This window comes from Lynx rufus, unplaced genomic scaffold (assembly GCF_022079265.1).
Source record: "Lynx rufus isolate CCGP_SWC_20201006 ecotype Redwood Valley unplaced genomic scaffold, mLynRuf1.p SCAF_3, whole genome shotgun sequence".
Classification (NCBI taxonomy): domain Eukaryota; kingdom Metazoa; phylum Chordata; class Mammalia; order Carnivora; family Felidae; genus Lynx; species Lynx rufus.
The window spans coordinates 141,749,011-141,762,511 of NW_025814845.1; positions in this window are offsets into that span (position 1 = coordinate 141,749,011).

Sequence of the window (13,501 nt, forward strand, 5' to 3'; positions counted from 1 at the left end):
AGCACAGAGCTCGACGCGGGGCTCCAACTCACGGACCGTGAGATCATGACCTGAGCCGAAGTCGGACGCTTAACCTACGGAGCCACTCAGGCGCCCCTGTTTTCTGTTTTTAAAAGTCTCTTATGGTTTGCCTCCCTTTCTGTTTGTAACTATTTTTTTTTCCTTCCACTGGGTGGGGGGGGGGAGAATTTTTTATTCATTTATTAAGCTTCACTGAAAAATTAAAATATAAAGAAATTGTGAATGAGGGTGGTTATAATTGAGCATAGGCATATAAAACATATACGTACAGACATGCACACACACATGTATGTATATATATACACATACATGCATATTTTAATATGTTCAAATTTTAGTTTATGGAAGGAAGATAAATCTTGAATAATTTCCAATCACCTCAAGCTAAATGCTTGAGTTGCATTTTCATTTTCTTGTTCCTCAATGACTGAGCACCTGGGAGTTCTCCTTGTTTGGCATTTTATCCTTTTCTGTGTGTAAGTGATGGAGAATTTTATTTTGACATTTTTATGATGTTTTCACATCAATCGACTTTTTTAAAAAGCTAATTCATCCTTGATTATGATGCATATTCACCTTGGAAGATGCCAAGGATTTTGTTACATCTAATCACTGGCTAGATGAAATATGCAAAGTTCATTATTGTTTGTAGTAATTTCTGTACATTTGTGGAAAACTCATTTGCTTCTCCTTATCGTTTCTCTCTTCTCTCCATTGTGAAAGGCACAATGCTTTATCTCTGTCCTCCAGTTTGTGAGCCCACCCTGCAATGTGTATGCAATAAATGTTGCAGAAAGAATTTCGTTAAATTAAGATAAAGTCTGTCTAAAATATTGTCTTAGTTAGGACCACATTGGTTAAAGGCGATAGAATCTGAATTCAAACCAGCTTAAGCAAAAAGTAGAATTCGTTTCCTCAGGGAATCTAAGTATCTGTGGAACAGACCACAGGAGATGCAGGACCTGGAACCAGAGACATGAGCCCTCACCAGGACTTGTCTTTTCTCTGCTTTTCACTGCCTGTCAGTTTCATTCTCTTTCTGAAGCAGAATAGCTTTTTTCTTCTCTCTTTTTTGTTTTTTTAAAGTTAAACAGTTTTTTTAACGTGTAGAATATCTTTTCTCCTACATCTTTTTATGAATATATTCAAGCATATAGGTAAGTTGAAAGAAATACAGACTGAACATGTGCATACCTACCACCTAGAGTCTATAATTAGCAATTTGCTAGGTTTGCCTGTTACATTTCTATCTGTCCGTCACTTTATTCATCAAATAATTCATCTTAAATTTTTATACATTTCAAAATGTTGCAAGGATCAGGAAATAAGTATGGGCAGATATTATTAGTATGCTCATTATCATAAAGGGAAAATTCAATATTTTATCATTAAATATGTCATATATGGCATTCATCAGGTTGAGACATTTTAATTTGCTCAGCTCATTTAAAAATTTTAAAATTTGTATTAATTTTATTTTCAGTTTTTATTTTAATTCTAGTTAGTTAACATACAGTGTTATGTTAGTTTCAGGTATACAATAGAGTGATTCAACAATTGCATACATCACCCTGTGGCTCATCAAGACAGGTGCCCTCTTCAAAAAAGAAAGAAAGAAAGAAAGAAAGAAAGAAAGAAAGAAAGAAAGAAAGAAAAGAGGTATACTCCTTAATCCCCATCAGCTATTTAACTTATCTGTTAACCATCAGTTCTCTATAATTAAGAATCTGTTGATTGATTTCTCGCTCTCTTTTTTCCCTTTGCTCATTTGTTTTGTTTCTTAAATTCTATGTATGAGTGAACTCATGGTATTTGTCACTCATTGACTTATTTTGCTTAGCATTTTATTCTCTAACTTCATCTGTGTCATCGCAAATAACAAGATTTCATTCTTTTTATGGGTGGATAATATTCAATTGTAGACATAAACCACCTCTTCTTCATCAGTTCATCTATGGATGGACACTCGGGCTGCTTCCCTATCTTGGCTATTCTAAATAATGCTGCTATAAACATTGGGGTACATAGATCCCTTTGAATTACTGTTCTTGTATTATTTGGGTAAATACCCAGGAGTGTGATTGCTGAATCATAAGACAGCTATATTTTTTTTAACTTTTTGAGGAGGCTCCACATTGTTTTCCACAGTGGGTGCACCAGTTCATAGGCTTACCTACGTCCACAGGTGTTCCTTTTTGTCCACATCCTCTCCAACACCTGTTGTTTCTTGGGTTGTTGATTTTCGCCATTTTGACAGTGTAGTTTTGATTTGTATTTCCCTGTGATAGGTGACAGTGAGCATCTTTTTATGTGTCTGTTGGCGATCTAGAGGTCTTCTTTGTAGAAATGTCTGATCATGTTTTCCGCCCATTTTTTAACAGGATTATTTGGTTTTTGGTGTTGAGTTTTATAAGTTATTTACACATATTGAATAGGAACCCTTTATTAGATATATCATTTGGAAATATATTCTCCCATTCCATAGGTTGTCTTTTAGTATTGTTCATCATTACTTTCACTGTACAAAAGCTTTTTTATCTTGATGTAGTCCTAATAGTTTATTTTTGCTTTGGTTTCCCTTGCTTCTAGATATGTCTAGAAAAATGTTGCTGCAGCCAATGTCAAATAAGTTACTTCCTGTGTTTTCTTATAGGATTTTTATAGTTTCAGGTCTCACATTAGGTTTTTAATCAATTTCAAGTTTATTTTTGTGCATGGTATAAGAAAATAGCCCAATTTCATTCTTTTGCATGTAGCTGTCTCGTTTTCCCAGCACCATTTATTAAAGAGACTTTTTTTCCCATTGGATATTCTTTCTTGCTTTGCCAAAGATTAATTGGCCATGTAATTATGGGCTTATTTTTGGAACTTCTCTTCTATTGATCTATAGGTCTATTTCTGTGCCAATCGGTACCATACTGTTTTGATTACTATAGCTTCATAATATATGTAAGTCCAGAATTGTGATGCCTCCAGCTTTGCTTTGCTTTTTTCAAGATTTCTTTGGCTCTTTAGTGGTTCCATACATAATTTTAGGATTTTTTGTTCTAGTTCTTTGAAAAATGCTATTGGTATTTTGGTAGGAATTGCATTACATGTGTAGATTGCTTTGGGTGGTATAGACATTTTACCAATTTGTTCTTCCAATCCATGAGCATGGAATGTATTTCCATTTCTTTGTGTTGTCTTCAATTTCTTTCATCAGTATTTTACAGTTTTTAGAGTACAGGTCTTTCACCTCCTTGGTTAAGTTTGTTCCTAGATATCTATTTTCTTTTGGTGCAATTGTAAATGAGATTTTTTTTAATTTCTCTTTCTGCTCCTTCATTATTAATGTATAGAAGTGCAACAGATGTCTGTACATTGATTTTGTATCCTGAGAATTCACTGAATTCATTTATCATTTCTAGCAGTTTTTTAGTGGAGTTATTAGGATTTTCTGTATATAGTATCATGTCATCTGCAGATTGTGAAAATTCTACTTCTTTCTTACGAATTTAGATGACTTTTGTTTCTTTGTGTTATCTGATTGCTGGAGCTATGACTTCCAGTACTATGTAGAATAGAAGTGGTGAGAGTGGACATCCATGTCTTATTTCTGACCTTAGAGGAAACCCAGTTTTCTCCCATTGAGGATGATATTAACTATGGGTTTTTCATAGATGTCCTTTATTATGTTGAGGAATGATCCCTCTAAACTGACGTCATTGAGAATTTTTATCATGAATGGATGTTGTATTTTGTCAAATGCTTTTTCTGCATCCATTGAAATCATGTTTCTTATCCTTTCTTTTATTGATGTGATGTATCACATTGATTCATTTGTGAATATTGAACCACATTTGCAACCCAAAAGTAAATCCCTCGATAGTGGTTAATGTTTTTTTAATGTATTTAATTGATTTTCCATTGCTAATATTGTTAATATTGAGAATTTTTGCATCCATTTGCATCAGAGATATTGGCTTACAGTTCTCCTTTTTAGTGGTGACTTTATTGGGTTTTGGTGTCAGAGTAATGCTGGTCTCATAGAATGAATTTGGAAGTTTTCTTCCCTTTTCTATTTTTTGAAATAGTTTGAGAAGAATAGATATTACCTTTTCTTTCAATGTTAGGTAGAATTCGCGTATAAAGCCAGCCTGGATTTTTTTTGTTGGGAGTTTATTGATTACTAACTCAATTTCTTTACTGGTTATTGTGTTCAAGTTTTCTATTTCTTCCTGTTTCAGTTTTGGTTGCTTATATGTTTCTAGGAATTTATCTATTTCTTCTAGATTGTCTCAATTTGTTGGCATATAGTTTTTCATAATATTCTATTGTAATTGTATTTCTGTGGTGTTGGTTGTCATTTCTTCTCTCTCATTTGTTATTTTATTTATTTGTGTCTCCCCCTCCCTTTTTTTTGATAATTCTGGCTAGAGGTTTATCAATTTTTTTTTCAGTGAATCATCTCCTGGTTTCATTGCTCTGTTCTATTATGTTTTTTTCTTTTTTAAGTTTCTATATCATTTATTTCTGCTCTAATTTTTACTATTTACTTCCTTCCTTCTGCTGGCTCTAGATTTCATTTGTTATGTTTTTTCTAGCTCTTTTAGGTGTAAGGTTAAATTGAAATTTTTCTTCTTCAGGTAGGCATGTATTTCTATAAACTTCCCTCTTAGAACTGCTTTTGTTGTATCGCCGAGGTTTTGAACCACTGTGTTTTCATTTTCATTTTATTCCATGTACTGTTTTATTTCTTCTTCTATTTCCTGGTTGACTCAGTCATTGTTTAGTAGCATGTTATTTAACCTCTATGTATCTTTGATCTTTCCAGATTTTTTTTTCTTGTGGCTGATTTCTAGTTTCACAACATTGTGTTCAGAAAACATTCCTGGTATGACTTTGATCTTTTTGAATTTGTTGAGACTTGTTTTGTGAGCTAATATGTGACATATTCTGGAGAATGTTTCATGTGTGCTTGTAAAAAATGTATATCCTGCTGTTTTATGATGGAATATTTTGTATATAGCTGTTAAATCCCTCTGGTCTAGTGTATCATTCAACGGCACTCTTTCCTTATTGACTTTCTGTTTAGATGATCTGTCCATTGATATAAATGGATATTAAAATCTACTATTACTGTGCTTTTATCAAATTGTTTGTTTATGTATCTTATTAACTGTTTTATGTATTTGGGTGCTTCTATATTGGGAGCATAAATATTTACAGTTGTTATATCTTCTTGTTGTATTGCCCCCCCTTTTTTTTTTTGCTATATAGTGTCCTTCTTTGTTTCTTGTTAGTCTTTGTTTTAAAGTAAAGTTTGTCTGATATAACTATTGCTTCTCTTTCTTTTCACATCCACTGGCATGATAGATATTTCGCCAGTCTCCTCACTTTCAATCTGCTGGTGTCTTCAGGTCTAAAATCAGTGTCTTGTGGTCAGCATATAGATGTGTCTTGCTATTTGTTTTTAATCCATTCAATCACCCTATGTCTTTTGATTTGGGCATTTAACCCATTTACATCCAAAGTAATCACTGGTAATTATGTATTTTTTGCCATTTTATTACTTGTTTTGTGGTTGTTTCTGAATATTTCCTCTGATGCTTTCTTATATTTCTCTCTTTCAACTTTTGCTGATTTTCTTTAGGGACATATTTGGATTTCTTTCATTTTATTCTTTGCATATTTATCAGTGGGTTTTAATATATGATACCATTAGGTTTGCATATAACCTTTTTGCATATATTATATACATTATATATTAATATCTATATATTAAGTTGAAAGTTGTTTCAGTTTGAACCCATTCTGTTCTCCTCTCCTCCCCACATTTTAGGTATATGTTATTATATTTAATTCCTCTTTTTGAGTGCCTTGTCTGATTTTTTACAGAAATATTTATCACTGCTGTTTTTATGTTTCCTATGTCTATAGTGTCACTTTTGGTCCCTCCTTTCCACTCAAAACATCATTTTTTAAGTGGAAATATTAAAATTATAAAAATGATAAAATAATTTTATATAAAATTATAAAATTTATAATTATAAAATTATAAAAACATCTCTTTTTTTTGCAGAGCTGGTTTAGTGGTCATGAACTCCTTAATTTTTCTTTGTTTATGAAACTCTTTCTCTCTCCTCCTAGTCTGAATTTGCTGACTTTATGAATAGAGTATTCTTGGTTGCAGATTTTTCCCATTTACCACCTTGAATATATCATGTCACTCCTTTCTAGCCTGCAAAGATTCTGTTGAAAAATCTCCTGCTAGGCTTATAGGTTTTCCATTGTAAGTTAAGGACCTCTTTTGTCTTGCTGCTTTGAATTTTTTTTTTCTTTATCAGTATATTTTACCAATGTTATTACAATGGCTTGGTGTGGGTCCCCTTTTTTTTTTTTATTTTGTTGGTGGTTCTCTGTGTCTCCTGGACCTGGATATCTGTTTCCTTCTCTAGATCTGGAAAATTTTTGGTTATTATTTCTTCAAATATATTTTTCCCCCTCTTCTCTCTCTTCTTCTGGGACTTCTATAACACAAATGATTTTACATTTGATGGAGTCACTGAGTTCCCTAAATCTATTCTTGTTTTGCATGATTCTTTTCTCTCTCTATTGTTCAGCTTGATTATTCTGTCACTCTGTCTTCTAGGTCATTAATTCATTCCTCTGCTTCTTTCATCCTGCCATTCATTCCATCAAGTGTGATTCTCATTTTGTTTACTGTGCCCTTTAATTCTCCTATGGTATTCCTTATCTCTGTGTTAAAGGTCTCACTCATATCATCCACTCCTAAGTCCAGTGTGTATCCTTACAATCATTTCTTTAGGGATGCCTGGGTGGCTCCGTCAGTTAAGCATCCGACTCTTGATTTTTGGCTCAAGTCATGATCTCATGGTTCATGAATTTGAGCTCCACTTTGGGCTCTGTGTTGATAGTTTGGAGCCTACCTGGGATCATCAATCTCCCTCTCTCTTTGCCCCTCCCCATCTCTGTCTCTCTCAAAATAAATAAATTAACATTTAAAATGATTAAATTGTCCATCAGTATGTTAGTTATATCTGTTTGGCTTAGATTTTTGGCTATGGCCATGTCCTGTTCTTTCATTTGGGATAAACTTCTCTGTCTCCTCATTTTGTCTTCCTCTCTCTGTTTCTGTGTGTTAAGAAAGTCAGCTGTATATTCTCTTGAAATGCGTGACTTTATGAAGAAAAGGTCATGGATGGAATGCTTTGCAGTGTAGTGTCCCCTGTTCACCAGAACCTGGTACTTCATGAGAGTATCCTATGTGTGTTGCTATGAACTTCTGTTATATCTGAGTCACTTTTCCTTTCAGTGCAGTTGCCTGTACTGACTCTCTGCCTATTCTGGGCTGTGCTTGCTCTCTGTTGTATTACTGGATCCAGGCAGACCAGCTCTGCGGAGGCATGCCAACTGGGGAACTGGGGAGCAAAGTGGTAGTGTTAGAAATTTTTGTGCTGGGCCACTAGTCCTAAGATCCCCTGAAACACTCTTGTGGCTAGTGGCTATTGGGCCCAGTGTAGTAACTAGGCATGGTGCACAGTAGCAGCTGAGCACCTGGCAACTGGATAGAGCATATACATGACTTTAAGATAATTTGTCCTGAACGCAGGGCAGAGGCTAGCAGGATTGGAATGTACGAGTTTTCAGGAGAACTCATGAGTGTGGTGTACTGCTAGCAGGTTCTGGAGCAAGTGTATGTGTAGCCCCACCTACTGCAGGTGGCTCTGCATTTATGAAGGTGGCCAGGAGAAAATGGTGCCTGCCTGCTTTTCCAGTTTTGGAGAAGTCTCCCAGCATGCTCCAAAATTATCATGAACAGATCTGTCTCCTATTTGCCACCTGTGTTGGGTAAACTTCCCTTTTCATGCAGCAGATAGCTGCACATGCTGCTGTCTTTTTGAGGGAAGCAAACATACTCTCACTCACCATCCATTTCACCCAGTGCTGAGTCAACTGACTTTTAAAGCTCCAGATTCAAGTCCCACTGGTTTTACAAACTCATGGAAATCAGTTTCTCTAGTTTTTGAAACCAGACATTATAGGGATTAGTCTTTCCCCTGTGAGCTCCCTGGTGCAAGGGCCTATTTCTCTGCCCATTCCATGCACACATCTCCCTTCTTCCTATGGGCAACTTCCTTCGCCTTTTAAACCTTCCCAACCTTTTGAATGCAGCTTCTTTTTTATATTTAGTTGTATAATTTTTCTCCTGCTAGTCTTTGGATCACTCTCTAGTTTATTGACTTGGATGTGGATGGTAGCTAGTTTAAAACAAGATTGAATAAGCTCAGGGTTCTACTACTCTTCCATCTTCCTAAACTCCTCACTCAGCTTTTATTTTCTTTTAACTGAGTCTGTCATTGAATGACTCATGGCCACTTATAATACTCCCTGAGTTTTCCAAGTTATAACTTTAGCTCTAAAGTGAGATTGAATAACTTTGTCAAGTCTAGTTTCAATATATAAAATCCAAGGGCTATACTCTATTGTCACATAGGCCTAGCATATCCTGGAACCAACAATCATGTAGAGCAAATGGGTAGTATAATATTATAATAACAGAGAGATATCTGGTAACCATGCAATCATGGAAAAATAATTGGCCATGAGATAAAGGTGTGTGCGTGTGTGTGTGTGTGTGTGTGTGTGCACATATGCATATTTGCACACACACATTGGGGGTGGATGTCAGGTAACATTATTCTCTAAGGAATTCCATAGATATTACCACAATAACTAACTCCTGCTTTGTGCTTTAATGCCCAAATAATGGATATACAGCTTAGTCTGAGATAAATTCTGTATCTATGATAATTTTAACATTTGTTACTTTTCTTTTAATATGTAGTATTTAAAATCCATGAATGTCAAATTACAATATTTTTTGGATTAAATGCCTACATAGTTCCCATAGAATCTGAATATCTGTGTAGTGAGCAAACATCCCTAGGTTTGAGGGTAGCTTCCTATCCTATTGTGTGAGCTTGGGAAAGTTACCTATGCTCACCTGAATAATGGGAAAAATAAAAATAATATCTACTTTTTGTTGTTATGAGGATTGAATGAGGAATACCAGGTAATGTAAGGTTATTGTCAGGTTTAAACAAGTTTGGTTCATATGCTTTATGCATTTTGACTTTTTAAAAATATTTTTTAATGTTTATTTTTTCTTGTGAGAAGAGAGAGGGAGAGAGAGAGAGAGACAGAGCACGAATGGGGGAAGGACAGAATGAGAAGGAGACACAGAATCCAAAGCAGCCTCTTCCAGGCTCAGAGCTGTCAGCACAGAGCCTGACATGGGGCTCGATCTCTAGGTCGAGACTGCTAGAACATGACCTGAGCCGAAGTCCAACACTTTATCGGACCGATCCACCCAGGTGCGCCCATTTTGACTTTCTAAAAATAGGCAAAAAGGAAATAATTTGCTGTTCAAGGAGCTACATTCTGTCTTCTAATATTGAGCCAGTCATTCACATTATTTAGAAAAAGTTAAACAGATTCTATGAATAAGTTTAGTTAGATACTTGGCTATTAGATTTATAGAGGAACAATCTGTATTCCCAAAGACAAGTTCAAATTTTTAAGCCCTAAATTACATATTATTCTAACTAAATTTTAAACAAAAATGTTGCTTAATTTTTTCAATAATGTTAGCAGGAAACTGTTGCTATTATTCAGCCTAAATCTAAGAGTTGTTTTAGAAATAATTCTTGAAATATTTTTTCTATTGCAACTACCAGTGTGTTGATTAAAATATATGTATCCAAGCATCTTATTTTCCTCTCCACCGCAATTTTGCGCTGTGTTGAGAATGCCAGTGCTCATATCCATGGTCATTGTTTTTCTGGCTTCTATTGATTTTCTGCTTTCAATATAATCTCTGGAGAAAGATGACTGTATCTTTAACCATGCTTGCACATTTCTGAAATAAAACTTACTCTAACAACATTCTTTCACTCCCCTTCATTTATATTTCAAATTATTAATTACCAAAATCTTTTGAATTTACACTGGGAAACACCTAGGCTTGGCCTCTAATGCAATGACTTAATATCACTTTTAGTTTATAGATCTGTGGGTTGGCTGTGACTGCTGGGCTCTGCTTGCCTCTCTCCCATGTGTTTTTCCTTTCTAGGACCCAGGTTAAAGAACCAACTATTCCTGGGCACGTGTTGTTCTCATTGTGGAAGGCAAGAAAACAATAGGACAAGGCAAAAGACAAAATTACATGCAAAGCTTCTACTTGAACATGACGTAACTCAAGTCTAATTATGTTTCACTGGTGGAGGTTGGTCATATGGCCAAGCATAAAGATGGATATAGGAGTATTATCTGTCTAAAGAGATATACTTTGCTTCTTATGGCAGAGAGTATGGATGTATAATTATTTTACAGGGGAGAGGGTGAATTTTAGGGAATAATATTAAAATCCCCTGTGTTGTTTGTTTGTTTGTTTTTTAACATTCTTTTCAGAGTCAAACTTTCAAAACAAATTCCGACTGGTCACTCTTCTGCTTGAAATCCTGCTTTGGCTCCAGGTGGTTAACAGATAAATTCAAGCTTCTTAATGTAAAATGTAAGACGCTTCAAAATCTGTTACCTAACATTCCCACACTCTCATACTTGGCCCTGTATCCTTGTTTTTTTTTTTTCCAAGAAGCATGGTATCCTAGCAGTTGAGTGAAGAAAGAGTTTTAAAGGACAAATAAGTTGAGTTAAATGCTGCTGATAGGTCAAGTATGATGAGAGTGGATAAATGGTCTTCTATTTAAGGATATGCATGTAACTGGAACTCTGAAGAAGATTATTTCATTAGAATAACAAGGGAAAAATCTTGAGTGGAGTTTAGAGGTTTTAGAGATGAATAAAGAATTATACTGGAGGCAGGACTGAGAGGAAATAAGAGGGATGGTGTGGTGATTTGAAGCATAGGTGGAGTCCAGAGACTTTTTTTAAAATATGAGAGAAATTAAGCCATGACTATATGCTGATGTGAATAATCCAGTGAAAGGGAAAACATTAGTGATGCATAAAATATACAATAGTTTCGCTGATGAAAAGTTCCTGAGTAAGCAAGAGGAGTGAAAACTAGGGCACAATGGAAATTTTGGCCTTAGAGAGTAACTTAGATGTATAGCTTTAGGCAGACCTAAAATAATAGGATGAAGTGCATAGTATATGGACTCAGAGGCAGGCTGGTGAGTAGATGTGATTATAGGAAGTTATGAAAGATTTCTCCACTTTGCTCTAATATTGTTAATGGATAACAAAGAAGTTCATCATTTGAGCATAAGGATCATGGAAGAAGCATTTTGAGTTTAAGAACAGAGGACAGTATAAGAAATAGCTATATGGTAGAGACTCTATGGATAGAGATATATGACATACCTTATAGCTTGCTCACAGGCACATCCCTATTTAGAGCTGTTTACAATATGTAGACGATGTATCACATCAAATGTGTAATTATTGTAAACAAAGAAAGAAGCATGCTAGCAAGTGGACTTACAGTTTTGGCGAGTCATGTAAGGTTTAGAAATAAGCCTGCCATAAGCACAGACAATTTGTTTTTTAACTAGATGCTCTTGGGGAGCATCCATCCTTCCATCAGTCATGAAGTCTATCATATTAATATAATCCATTTACAGAATTTTTAAAGAATTTTTTTTAGGTGGAGAATAGAGTTTGACCTGGTGATCAGACCCTTTATTATTAATCAGACCCTCCCTGCCATTTGGCCCATCTACTCAGAGGAGGAATAGAAGAGATGTCAGCAGATAATCTGTGTATAAATTGGAGTAGCTGGCATCCTACCTTAGGGAACATCTGCTTGCAACTATTAGGCTTCTAAAATAAAGCAATGCTATATGTTACAGATAGGGAATAGCTTTTAGGAGAAAATCATTGGCTGAGGTTAAATATCTGGCCATTAAATAGTTTCAATCACAGTGTCTGTGATAGAAGATGTATTATCTCCCAACTTGGAAAGGGCAGAGGAGCAGTTTGTCATTAAATAAAAAAAAGTCGTGTCACTCTGAAGAGCTGCCCAAACCCCTTGTTCTCGTCTGATAGACACTTGGAGTAAATGATCCCAAGAGAAGGATCAGAAGAAATGAGCAGGACAGGCAATGAAATGTCACAGAAAAATCTGTGCTTACTATTTGACTGCTTCCTTTACAATTTAAAGCACAGGTGGACTGCTCTGAATATCTGACAATATCAATTCCATGATTTGCTTTTTGTTTTTAATTAGTGAATATTAGATCTGCATGCTAAAGTAAATATATTAAAGTTTTTGTTTTACAGTTAGTTTACACTAGGGGAGCCTGGGTGGCTCAGTGGGTTGGTCGTCCATTTTCAGCTCAGGTCATTATCTCACGGTCCGTGAGTTCAAGCCCCACGTCCGGCTCTGTGCTGACAGCTCGGAGCCTGGAGCCCGCCTCGGAGTCTGTGTCTCCCTCTCTCTCTGCCCCTCCCCCTCTCACACTCTGTCTCTCTCACTCTCAAAAATAAATAAACATTAAAAAAATGTATAGTTAGTTTACACTCATTCTATGTGTTTCAAGACTTGTAGATAAGTATAATCCAATCTTACATAAAATTGTCACAGCTGTCATTCTGTACCTGCCATAATGGAAATGTTATTAGTAAATTGAATGAAGTGAAATAGGACTATTCGAAGTAAATTCAGGGCCTTAAACCAGTAGTGCTCGCCACCTCCCCACCCTTATGCACAAAGGGACAATAGCATCTTGGGATTTGACTATGTGGGATATGAATATAGAGTGTTGGGCAATATTATAGGTCAATCCCTTATTAAACATGATATAGTTAAGCTGGCTGAAGGGTGTTCTAGAGTTCAATGAGAAGAGCTGATCGTTGGTAATATTAAAAATTTCAAACTTTTTCTCTGATGTCACCTGGCTGCCCCAGCAGTCAAAATTCACATCTGCTTTGCCCATATGCTGACTTTCTTCTGATTTCACTATAGTTTACTACAAGGAATCGGGTTTCCTTAACAGAAGAATTAAACCTTCTACTGGGAAAAGCAAGGTGTTCCTGTGGGGCATTTCATGGCTGATGGGAAGCCATGATGCTCTAAAAAATTTCTATGTTAAAATGAACAGCACCCAATTCATAAAAGGGGACTCCCATTCTTATGAGTGGCAAAGTAGAAACACAGTAAGAATAAAGAGCAAAGATTTTATAACCTTAAGACCATAGGATAAGTCAACATGGTGTATAGCTGACATAATTAGCATGTATAAGTTCTCAATAACTTTTATTATACCACTGTACATTAGTGAAACAAGTGTATGAGAGTCCTGTACTAAAAGTTTGGTCAATACACAAAAGGCTAATGCAATTTTTTAGTGCCCTAACAGAGTTCAAACCTAAAATTATTTTTTGAAGCTTTAGAACCTATACAGTATTTGTTCTATACCTTTTTATCTGTATGTTTGTGTAACAAAATCTG